Genomic DNA, 13,124 nt, shown 5'->3' with positions numbered 1-13,124 from the left:
AAATAGCCCCGTAAACATGAGGATTAGCTGGGCGTTTTTGGCTTTGTCCTCTGCGTCGCTGTGCTGCCTGGACTCCTCTCGGCCGGGCTAAAAGTGTCACTCACTCGAAGACAAATATTGCACAATGGCCAACAAAACAAGGAAACGGAAATGCCGCAAGATTGGCCAGGCCAATAAAGGAAACTCAGACGGCTATTTGTGTGTGTGTGTGTGTATTTGTAATCCTTGCCATGTTTCGTCTTGGCCTTTGTGCCAATATTTATGTGTCATTCACAATTGTATGCATGACATTGATGGCTGACAGCAGCAGCAGCAGCAGCAGCAGCAGCAGCAGCAGCAGCAGCAGCAGCAGCAGCAGCATCAGCAGCAGCAGAAGTCGGGGCAGCATTCGAGGCAGCTACAAATCCAATTGCGCAGCTGTTTCGGCATTTCTTTGGCTCTAAGTAAATATGAAACAAATGTACACTGTGACTTTGCTTGTTTTCTTAGTTGTTCCATGGGGAATTTCCCATAGCCAACGGCTCCTGTCGATCGGCTGTTGAGAAATTGTCATGAAATTGGCTCACAATGGACGAGTGCATTGTCATGAGATTGCAATTGCTACGGCTGGCCATTGAGAATGCATTTGTGGCAGATTCTCGGCTAGATGTTGCCACCTTTGCAGCCACAGGTAGCCCACAGTTGCCTAATAGGTGTATCTAATGTCTTGCGGAAGACTTTTGTGTAGAGCGAGCAGGAAGTGCTGAGGACATCTGTAAGGAAGTGGCCAGGAAACAAGTGGAATTGTAGCTCGAATCGTGTTAAGCTTAACTAATGATGCGGGAAGCAATTCTAGAAGAGAATTTGTGAGAAAATTGGGCAATAAAATAGAAAGTTTTTAGCTGTGAAAATATGAAAGGATAGAATTTGTAAGCCTTGTATGCCATAGCAAAAGAACCCTGCCAGACAGAAGCTGTGTTGATATATAGTTGAAACGTGGAGAATATATTAAAAATAAGTTACTAAGAAGCACAAGTTGAAGCTGAAAGTCAATTCGAATCATTACCAATTTACTATAAGCGAATCTGTAAAAAATTCCAATAAATAGTAACGAGGATCTTAAATACTTCTTATTACGAATTCATTAGAGACTTTAGAGACGAATAGTTGCAGGATTTTAAAGGAAAATGAAGTTCTTCAATCAGCTGACATAGTAAAATCTACAAAGCAAAGCTAAAGCAAAGTAAAATCGATCAATTGAAAAAGTGTTAAACTTGAATAAAAATCAATTTATATATAATATATAATATCTAATATATATACCTATAGTAATTCCTATATAAACAAGAATCTTTACATACCTAAATCCCTTTATATATTCCATATTCATATATCCAGTCCATCTGCCATTTATTTTTAGATCCTGACACCCCAAAATATAATACTCTATAAATTCACAGTTCTCACCCCTCACCCATTGCACGATTTGCTTCACTTTTGTCTCTAAAGCAAACACAGTTTTGACAACACTTTATGGCCCCCATACAGTAGATCTAGCGGTATTTTTTGACTTCCTCTAAAATATAGTATATGTTGGCATTTTTGTTTTGTTTTATCACTCGAAACGTTCGAAGCGCTGTGAGTGAAATTCGTGTTGACTCGGCGACAAATCGTTGCTAACTCGAGCGTCAACCCACAGCAAACATGGTCAGTACTAAAAACTCTCTCAAAAAAAAAAAAAAAAAGAGAGAAAAGGGAAATAGTAGAGAAATCAGAGCGTCTCATAGCTGGGGCCATTTCATTGACGTTAATAAATGACCGGAAGGACATTGTATGGCATTGCCATGGCGTGGCAATAAACAAACGAAACAACAGCAGCGGCAGCGGCAGAGGCAGAGGAAAAAAAAACTGCATGTCCTGCAGTCGCAGAGGATGGTCCAGCTTCATGGACCCAGGTCCTGTTGCATTTTTGGTCAGCCGGAAGTTTACTGCAGCGTCGCACCCTTTTTGCTTTGGCTCGCTTGCTTTTCTCTTTTTGTTTGTCCAGTCTTTTTTTTTTTTTGTGTGAATTGAAAAAGTTTCGAGTGGGTATATAGGTATATGAGATGGTGTGTAACACGTTAAGGAGTATAATTTTTTATTTCAGGAACATCAGAGATATGAGAAAGTATATTACTAATATAAATCACTAAATTTGATTTCGCAATTATTTTTCAAGCATTTGTTGGAACATTTTATACTAGAGCAGAACATATATAACTTAACGTTTATATATCCTATGAACTATATATTAACCTCTTGATAAATTCAAAAATAATTTTTTGATAAATAAATATATATGACAAAAAGTTAGTTAGCAAATAATTTAATTTTTTTGCTAAGAGGCTAATACTTAAAAAAAAAAAATAATTTTGAATTTAACTAGGGACTAATATATAAAGATCATAAGAATTCCACTTATAGATTGGCTCTTTTAAAATTATATTATTCAATAATTTAAAGCATAAACCTAAGCATAGAAAAGTTGGAATTAGATTGAACAGAAGTTCACAAAAAAGACTGGGTATCTCTTAGTCGTTCAATCATGTCCACTAACGTCATCCTTTTTATGCCATTGGTATTTGCTTGTTGGCAAACTTTTCACAGACTAACGCGCAGCAGCTGGTGCTGCACTGCTGCTCCTGCTCCTGCTGCTGCTGCTGCTGCTGCTGCTGCTCCTGTGCAAGGATGCGAGTGTGGGAACTAAATCTTCGACTGGCAAAAATCAATCGTAGTTAGCGCAAAGGTCGGAAGTGCTTGCAATTACTTTAAGTTGTGCTTTGATTAATTGCCGCATACATGTTTGGCCATGGAAATGTACATAAGCTCTGCTTATATAGAGGAGTCAGAGCAACTACTCCAGAGCATTGGCTTTTCAAATGATATTGCGCAATGCATTTCACTGCTGTAAAAGCCACAACAGCAGGCGAGAGCCACTTGCCGATTGCCAAGGCAAGACTTGAAACGAATTTACAAAAGGGCCTCAAGAGCAACAGCAGAGCTCGAAAGTGCGACAAGTGCTTCAGACTTTGGCTGTGGCTGCACTTGAGAGGCGCAGTCACAGCTTGGCAGGCAACATGCGAGTACGCATGTCAATTTTGCATTAAATAACTAAATCAAGCTCAAACAAAGACGCCCACAGACACACACACACACACACACATACACAGAGATCTAGTGGAAAGATGTCCCAGTGGCTGGACTGGGCTGGGCTGGGCGAATGGAATCAAAATGTTTGTGCGGCCCAGTGCAGCTGGTGGGCAAACAAATACGCGTAGTGGCAACCAAAGTGGATGCCAAATAACCATAATGGTGTTTATCCACAAGTTCATTTCGCTGTTTAAACATGCCTCCGAATTTACCGACACAATAAACAACGGCCAACGCATTGGCCCAAACGGAGGCGCCCAGTGCCATTACGTTTCGTTTTTATGCTCGCTCGGGAAATGTGAATAGAGTATATATGGTTTGAAGAAAACTCAAAATAATAAATATTTTCGTATAAGGTGAGATTTAATAAAGATTAAAGATGAACTTCTGGCAACAATCATATGAACGTTTTGTCTCCCATATGATTTCTGGACTTTTACATTTAAATTTATATTTATTTATTTATTATTTATATAATATTATCTATACCAAGAGCAAATAATCTTTAAAGGCTGTATACCTAGAATTTTTTATTATAATATATTACCTATACCAAGAGTATAGAATATTTATAAAGTATACCTAGAACCTTCTATATAGAGCATTCTCTGCAGAGCATTTAAATTGTCTTCCTCTACATATTGAGCCCTCTTTACAGGACTTTCTTTATGACCTCCTCTAAAGTCTGCTCAACAAATGGAGCCTACTCTATACAGAGAACCTTCTATATAGAACATTCTCTGCAGAGCCTTTTCTACAGCATCTTCTTTGAATATATAGCTTTCTTCAGTAACATTCCTAATGTCTTTCCATACTAAATTCTAATGTCAATGTCTAATTGGAATTCTATATATTAACATTAACTTGATAGAAAACCCCTTAAATATTCCCTTCAGTTCAGTTCACTTGGCGTGCACTGAACGAGTATGGAGCAGTCATTGACATGCGCTCGAAATATGCTTACTGGTTTTCACTTTGGGGCTGCTGCGGGCCATAGACGACTGACACCGCCAACAAAGTTGTGCCTGGGCCCGGGTCCTGGCCTGGGGGTACCGTCATCAGCAACGGTAGCCGCTCGCCGTCGTCAACAAAATCGAAGTGCATTGCGCTGTTATTTTAACGATTATGCTGATGAGCATTCAGCATCGAGCATCGAGCAGTTGAGCAGTTGAGCAGTTGAGCATTGAGAACGACTGCCTCGACGACGACGCGGGCGATGATCCATCAGAGCTCTAGACATGGAAATGCAATTTGTGTAATTTATGCAGCTCGACTCGACGCGACTCGATTCGATTCGAGCTCTCAGTGATATGTTCGATTAGCCGCGCGATCCGTCTGATACAAAATGCTGATTATCTGAGCAGGAGGAGCCAGAGCAGCAGCAGACACTCGACGGCACTTGCCTTGGCCACACTCGGCTCACATTTTGATTTATGATTTCAACGGCTGAGCGCACAAATTAAAAGCATTCCAGGTTTAGCAGGAGTTTTTCTTCAGTTTGGGCACTTTTTTCGTTTTGTTGTTGTTTTGTTTCTGTTTTATTTCTTGACCTGCAGCAAATGTTGTCATCATTCGTCTAGACGACTGGCAATCATCAATTAATAAAAAATAAACTCCGCACTCAGAACTAAGCAGAGGCAGCATCTGACATGCATTTGGGCACGTCAATCAGACTTATCATATCATTTGACCTGTGCGCAGACAATTTAAATGTCAATTAAAGGCAGGAAAAGTGCATCATTAAATATAAATTATGAGGGTATTAGACGAAGCTTTAAGACGGTAGCCCAACAGGTGATGCGTAGTGGGACTTGCCATGACCCTAGTTAGGCTTAAGCAGTTGGGGCCCTAATGGAACGGTTCTTGATGCATACAAGCTGGGGGATAATCGATTGGAATTTAAATACACTTCATGCAGAAGCTGCTGTGCAATGCATTTGTATTCTAATCCTAAAATGGTGTGCAACACGCAGGTGGTCAAATTCTTCGATAAGACATGAGTAGAGATTGTAAGTTGATGGATCTAAATATTCTGTGAGCCATTGCTGAGGCATAGTAAAAGTTATATAAATAGACTGATTCGATGTATTATGTAATCATATGCATTAGTATAATATGAAGCCAAACACTGCTGAAGTTTGAGTCTAGATTTAGGATAGTAAATACTAAAAGCTGATAAGCTGATAAGAGCACATTTTTTATGTAACTCATGCTTTAATATACTCTTATACTATATAGTATATATGGCGTATAATATACTAGAATATCTATATATTTTATTTATATCTAGATCAATATCAATGGCTCTTGAGCTAAGTGAAAGTAATATTGCAATATGATAAACTCTTTAGCTCAAATCATGGTATATGTGTAACCTATATAGTAATGAACTATATAATATATTGGAATTAAATATGGATATACCTCTATACTAAATACTCTTAAGTTAATCGAGTCTGCACCTCGAAGAACAGTTGGTTCAGAGATATTGATAAGTAGAAATATAGAAGGAGAGAGAGAGAGAGAGAGAGAGAGAGAGAGAGAGAGCAAGAGCGAGAGCGAGAAATTCAGAGAGAGATATAAATTCATAAGACATAATATAGTATATACATTTTGTAGATATTTAATACAGTGAAATTCATAAGAAAATTATTTAATATACAAAGTTGATATTTAGTACACTATATACTCATATAACATAATCATTCAGCTAATCCTTAAGTGGACTCAAAAATCTATCCTAACCTATCGAATACTGCAGCCTGTTACTATATTCTAAATTTGGTTTATTAATATACTATACCAATACTACTACTACAAAATATTTGGCATATAATAATAATATAACATATACATTTGCAATATCTGATAATAGCATTCGCATGTCATAATCCAATGCCACACACATACACATATATAGTCGAAATTTCACCTGGCTCTCGGCTGACTCAAGAGCTACAAGCATCGACTCGAAGATGATGACTTTAGAGAAATTTAGAAAACATATTGTGCCACACATAGAAGTACATACATGGGTAATTTATTAGCCATCGACCAGCATCCAGTGATGGCCAAACGCGATTGACAACTGCAGCTGAGCATGTTTGTGGATAAGGACATGGCTGGGAGCTGTGAGCCATGAGCTGTGAGTTCTGTTGGCATGCGGGCTGTAGGGTAAACGTAAACAAAGGGCAAAATGTTTAAACTGAACACAAAGGCGACCATAATACAATCATAATTGCATTTTTACAACAGCCAAGGGTATCCAAGGCACGATTTTTCTTTATTGGCAGTTCACACCAAGGACGCACATAAATCCCCAGTCAAAGAAGAATAAAATAAACAAAGAAACGACAAAAAGAAAAAAAAACAAAAACAAAATTAAATTTTTATCTAATATAAACGCGCAGCAGGCAACAGTCCTTGTGTTATTTTTCTTCTGCTTCTTTTTTGCAAGTCGATAAAGGACCTTCCTGGAAGCGTGTATGTGCACACACACTCACACACACACACACTCATATAGGGGAACACACATTGTCACTTTTCACACCAATTGGCATGTCCTTGGTGCCCTGGTCCAGTCGAGCATTAATTTGACTTATCCCAGCTGAGCAAGTAGCTGCGCAAGGACACGCACTCAGCTGTAAAAGTGCAATTAATGCCGAACAATGGCCACTGCCAGGACACACACGACTACACGCGACTGCCAGCAGTGACCCAAGGATAAACAGTGCCAGCGCATAATTAGCCCAAAAATGGGTTAGACGAAGACCAAACAACAGGCCATGTGTCCTTGCCACAAATTGCCTCAATGCGAGTCAAGGCCTAATTGCAGCCTTGTTGCACCAACATCATCGAAGAAAACATCCTGCGTCGCGTCGTTGCCCTGCGCCGCTTGACTTGTCCGCTGCTCTTAACACGCGTCGCGCATGCGTCGACCTTGCCAACGGACGAGGCGAACGCTGGGCGTGTGCTGATAGCTCGGAATTTGGAATTCAGGTTATTTAATGACATTCGCCAAGGTCAAGCTGCAGATCCTTGAAAGTTATGGCAGCTGATATCTTAATGCATTGTGAAACTAAATAGAGTTGTTAGCCATTGAAAAGCAGCCCGTGGAGTTCCCTGGAATCTCTGCACTTTAAATTTATCTGCTGCAAATGATTCATTGAGCAACTCTGTTCAAGGTTGCTGTAGATTCTGTACAGTGTGCGAAATTTGAATGTAAAACATTTTGCAAATCGGTTTTTTTCTTTTCCCAATTTATATGGCATATATAAAGTTTATGACGTGTGTGAGAAGGGGCAAGAGTCTGAGGCTTACTCTGAGCAGTCTTATATTGGATTGCCGAACTGTGAAAAGTCATTGAGAAAATATTGAGCAAAGTTTTCTCTGAAAACTCGAGAGTAGACAGAGAGTTGCTGCTTATGCTTGCTCATGGTGTGAAAAGGGTATATCAGTTGCTTATATTGGTTTGTTATTTGTTGAAATTGGAGAGAGAAGATTCTACAATGCTATTGAAGTTTGTATAAAATTAAAAGAGTTTTTATATAAATATAAATAAATAAATATATGAAATAACATTATATTGATATAAAAAATAGAAAAATAATATAAATAAATATATAAATAACAAGTAAGAAAGCTCCAGTCGAGACTGCTCGACTAGGAGATACCCTGAACCCTACAAGCTGATATTCTAATCATTCTGCACTTCTTTTATGCACACATACATACACATGCATCCACACGCACGCATAAGCCTGCGCTCTGCTAACTGCGCAGTAAGCAGCGACTGCGCTTGGGCTGCGCTGCAGTGTGGGCAATATTATGAGAATTTATTTGTTAAATAATTTCTTTTGTAGACATACGATCTTAATGAAACTTTTAGAGCGTAATCATATGGTGAATATGTGTGTATATTCCAAAGCCCAAGTCTCTAGTATTTGAAATACGCTTTTTACAAAAGTGAGGGTGAGGGGGTGAATTTAAGGGTGGGGGGTAAATTTTAACAAAAACCGAAATTGTATAAATTGCATATAAGCATACATTAAAAATTTGGAGACTCTAGCAATAAGGGTGTAGAAGATATAATTTTATAACTGGTTTTCGATAAGGTTTTTTATCGATAAAAAAAGATCGGGATGAGTTATCGATTTTTAATGATAAACTTGATATGCGCGCTGTAATTACGGACATTTTAAAAAAAATTTGAAGTCTCTAGCTCTTATATCTTCTGAAATCGACGCGTTCATACATACGGACGGACGGACGGACGGACGGACGGACGGACGGACGGACGGACGGACAGACAGACGGACAGGGCCAAATCAACTCAGCTCGTCGCCCTGATCAAGAATATATATACTTTGTGGGGTCTGCCACGCCTCCTTCTGCCTGTTACATACTTTTAACAAAACCATTATACCCTGATTTCCCATTGAAAATGGGTTCAGGGTATAAAAATAATATTTAATAAATAATAAGAAATATATATATAATAATAAGAAATATATATATAAATATGAATATGAAAAGAAAAGAAAAGTTAGATATATACAATTATAAGAGTTTTCTATATACTTACAAATAAATCAAAATATATAGATAATATAAATTTAAATAAAGAGAAGCAGAAGGAGAAAAAATATATTTTGTATATAAATTATACATATATAAAAAATAGTAAAATAAATGCAAATAAAGGGAAACAGAAAGAGTATTGCTTCGTAAAAATATCTCTCAGTCAAAACTCTTGACAAAAAGTCATTGACCTTTATTAAGAATTTATCAAAGACCTCAACTATTATTTACATTTCTAATAGGCTAAACAGCTCACCTCTAATAGTTTTTGACAACTCTGCCATAGAAGCGTGCCTTGTTTAGCTTCACAAAATTTAATAGATCTGCATTTCCTATTCTTATCGAATTTATTTCGAAATTAAAATCTCGAATTTCTCACACAGCTTAACTACCACATATATAGGCGTAGAAAAGGCTGTTAGTGGCATTTCCCTAGCTACCCATAAATCAAAATATTTCAACATGCTGACAGAGCCATAAAGACCCACCCGAAAAGGTAGGCCCCACCCCATTTTCATGCAAACATATACGTATATGTATATGTTATGTATATATCCCACCGATAATTATGTAGAACGTCTCTAATGATAATTACTTGATTTGCACAACGTGTGTTGATGTTTTCATAATGGATGCGAGCACAGCTCGACTGGCATAAATTACAAATGCATGAGGCAAGGGGCCACCAAAGGGACTCGCCATGTGGCACGCAAATGCTCAGAGCCTGAAGTCGAGTGGCAGATAAAGTGGCAGATCGATAAGCGACTGCGCCTAAAAGGGATAATGATGCTGTGCCACAGTCTGCCTGATAGTTAACTGTAGATCTTCTGGGGTAGTTTTCTGCCTCGCCCTCTGCCTCTCTTTCTCCCACCACCTCTTTAGGGTGCGCCGCAACGCTGGCAGCTGCCACTGCGCAGTTGTTGTAGCGCGAACGGCGCATGCCTCGAAATCGCGCTTTCATCATAACTTTTCACTTTTCATTGCGCACTTTTCCAATTGCGCATAGAAAAGTACTCCAAATGTCAGCTCAGCTCACATTTTATGTGTCCCGCATGGAAGCCCTTATCGATATCGGTCAATTCCGCTTTTGTTTTTCACTCCCAACTGCACTCACTGCAAATTTATGAGCTCTCCGGCTGGCAACAATTTGCAGCGAATGCCGTGTCCATTAGCCATATCCACTTTTGTAGCATTTGCAATTATTTTTATTTTCAATATACGTGAAATATATTCGAGCACTTGAGCATGAGTTTCCAATACCCAAATGGGGGTTACTTGTTCGTGTCCAGCTGTTAGGAGTGAGGGTCAGTTGCATAACAATTGGGTCGATTTGCTTAACATTTCCTGAATGATTATTGCCTTTTTCCTTTCTTTCTTATTTGACATTATGTATGTCGTTTAGTTTCTTTGGAGTCTAGAATTTATTTTTTTAAAGAAGAAGTTCGAATGGAAGAAAGGAGAATATACTGTTACTCTTTTTACCTAAACTTACGATAGGAAGTAGTATGTTTTTGCTATGCTCTTTTTAAAAAGTACTATTCTCTGCCTCTATTCCAATTAATCTTCTATTATTAATATTTCTATATGCTTTATGCTTTATCCAAGTCAATTTATATTTCACCAAAAATCTATTATCAAACTCTCTCCACACACAGCCAATACCATTATTATATACATTTTCGCCTCGGTATTCCTCCCGCTGTTGGGCAAACCCTTTTTCTTTTTTCTGGTTAGCACCCTCAACGGAATCAAAACCACATCAACACCTACTAAACTGACCTACCCTGGCACTCTTATTTAAGTATGTTGCGCAGCTGGGACTAACGCCAGCTACCCCAAATCAAATAGAGCTCAGTCCCAGCAATAACATGCTCTAAGCAAATAAACAGGAGCAACACGAAATCCCCGACAAAAAACAACAAATTCTACATGACAAACACAAACAAACACAACCCCCAAAATAAATGCACTTGAACTGCCCGTAACATATGCAGTTCGCATTTTATATAGTTTCTCGATTCCCTTTCTCTTATTTTATTTATTTTTTTTTGCAACGTGTGGCAAATTGCTGTTGCCTGCGCCGAGGGCAGAAATATCTAAATTATGAACTATGACAAATATCTAAAAAAAAGGCAAAGCAAACCTCACCCCGGAAATGTGTTAGAAACAAAAAAAAAATAAATATGGGCGCGTTCTGTGCAAGGGCAATCGGTGATTAATCATTGCGGTAAATTGAAAACCCCTAACATAAAAAATAGGAAAACAGAATTGAAAGAAAAATTGTAAAAAAAAGGAAGAGGAAGAGCTCGAAATAGGGGCTGGCCTGGCGTGGCTACTGCAGCGGTTCCATTTGCCGGCAAATGCTGCATTTTGTTGGTCATTTTGTCAACTCGACGAGCCATGCCGCCCGTCCACGGCCGTGCCATGGACAATTTATTGCTCTAAGCCGATTACGAGGTAGTCTGCCCCCAGCCACGGCAGCCAACTAAGTAGCAACATTTGCCCGGGCCCGGGTCTAGCTCTGCCTCTGGCTCTGGCTCTGGCTCTGACTCTGGCTCCGGCTCCGGCTCCGGCTCCGGCTCCGGCTCTGGCCAGCCAACTCGGTGTTGACACCGCTCAAAGTGGGCACATTAAGTAAGCTTAGGTCTTAGTAGTTTTTAGCCTTTGTTGATAGTCTCGCTCCCGCCCCGGCGAAGAAGAAGAGTTGCTGTTGCTCGACAAAAAAACAGAAATAATTTGGAAGTCAGCGCGCATAAAAAGGTGTTGAGCATTCACATTTAATCGCTGCTTGTAGCGAATTAAAAATGATTTTGTGGTCGTTCTGTGAAGATCTATTAAAAATAATCCCCAAAGCTTTTTCTGATTTGTAATTTGAGCTTGAGTTTGATATATAATGGAAGTGGCAGATGGCGCTTGGATGAGCTAAGACTCATAGCCAAGGTAAATGGGAGATGAGTTTGTGGTATTTGTGGCTAGTTTTGCTATTGTTATCAAAGTCAAAGGTATTGTTATAAAAAAAAAAAAAAAAACAAGTAAGAAGGCTCCAGTCGAGACTGCTCGACTAGGAGATACCCTGAACCCTCCAAACTGATATTCTAATCATTCTGGACTTCTTTTATGCACACATACATACACATGCACGTATAAGCACGCGCTTTGCAAACTGCGCAGCTAGCAGCGGCTGCGCTTGGGCTGCACTGCAGTGTGGGCAATATAACGAGAATTTATTTGTTGAATAATTTCTTTTGTAGACATACGATCTTAATGAAACTTTTAGAGCGTAATCATATGGCTTAAATGTGTGTACATTTCAAAGCACAAGTCTCTAGTACTTGAAATGCGTTTTTTACAAATTGGGGGCGAAGGGGGCGTGGTATCCAAAATCTGTAAATTACAAAATCTTTGTATCCATTAACTTTATATACAACGCAAATTTGAAGTCTCCAGGTCTAAAAGTGTTCAAAATAAGCTGAAAAAACATTGTCGATTTTTCGATTATTCTCGATAAAAAAGTTATCGGATGAGTTATCGAAAAAATAAAGCAAACTTGTACTGCCTATGGTATACACGAGTATGCTTGCCAAATTTCAGCTCTCTAGCTCTTATATCTTCTGAGATCCTTTTGCTCATACGGACGGACGGACGGACGGACGGACGGACGGACGGACGGACGGACGGACGGACGGACGGACAGACGGACAGGGCTATATCGACTCAGCTCGTCGTCCTGATCAAGAATATATATACTTTATGGGGTCTGCGATGATTCCTTCTGCCTGTTACATACTTTTCACAAAACCATTATACCCTGATTTCCCATTTTCAATGGGTTCAGGGTATAAAAAGAAAATAAAAAAAAAAGTAAACTGAATATAATTAATAATATATATTATTATTATTATTATTTTTATTATTATTATTATATATATTTTTTTTATTAATATATAATTAAATTACAGTTTACTCATCTATTATAGCATTTCCTTATATGCATTATTATGCAGACGTCTATTTACTAATAAATTAAAAGATATTTCAGGCATTATTGGAATCTATAAACTACATAATGTCAATTCAGGATAAAAGAAAAAGCAATATCGATACAGGAAATGTTAGACAAATCGACCCAATCATTATACAACTGACCCTCACTCTAAACAGCTGGACACGAACAAGTAACCCCCATTTGGGTATTGGAAACCCATGCTCAAGTGCTCGAATATATTTCACGTATATTGAAAATAAAAATAATTGCAAATGCTACAAAAGTGGACATGGCTAATGGGCACGGCATTCTTTGCCAGCTGGAGAGCTCATAAATTAGTCTAAAATTCTAAATATAAAAACACTTTAGCAAGTCAGACATTTTAAATAAT

Source organism: Drosophila arizonae, chromosome 4, assembly GCF_054131065.1.
Source record: "Drosophila arizonae isolate 15081-1271.41 chromosome 4, UAZ_ARI_1.0, whole genome shotgun sequence".
Lineage (NCBI taxonomy): Eukaryota > Metazoa > Arthropoda > Insecta > Diptera > Drosophilidae > Drosophila > Drosophila arizonae.
The sequence above is the reverse complement of the archived record's forward strand: the minus strand, read 5'-3'. Positions refer to the sequence as shown.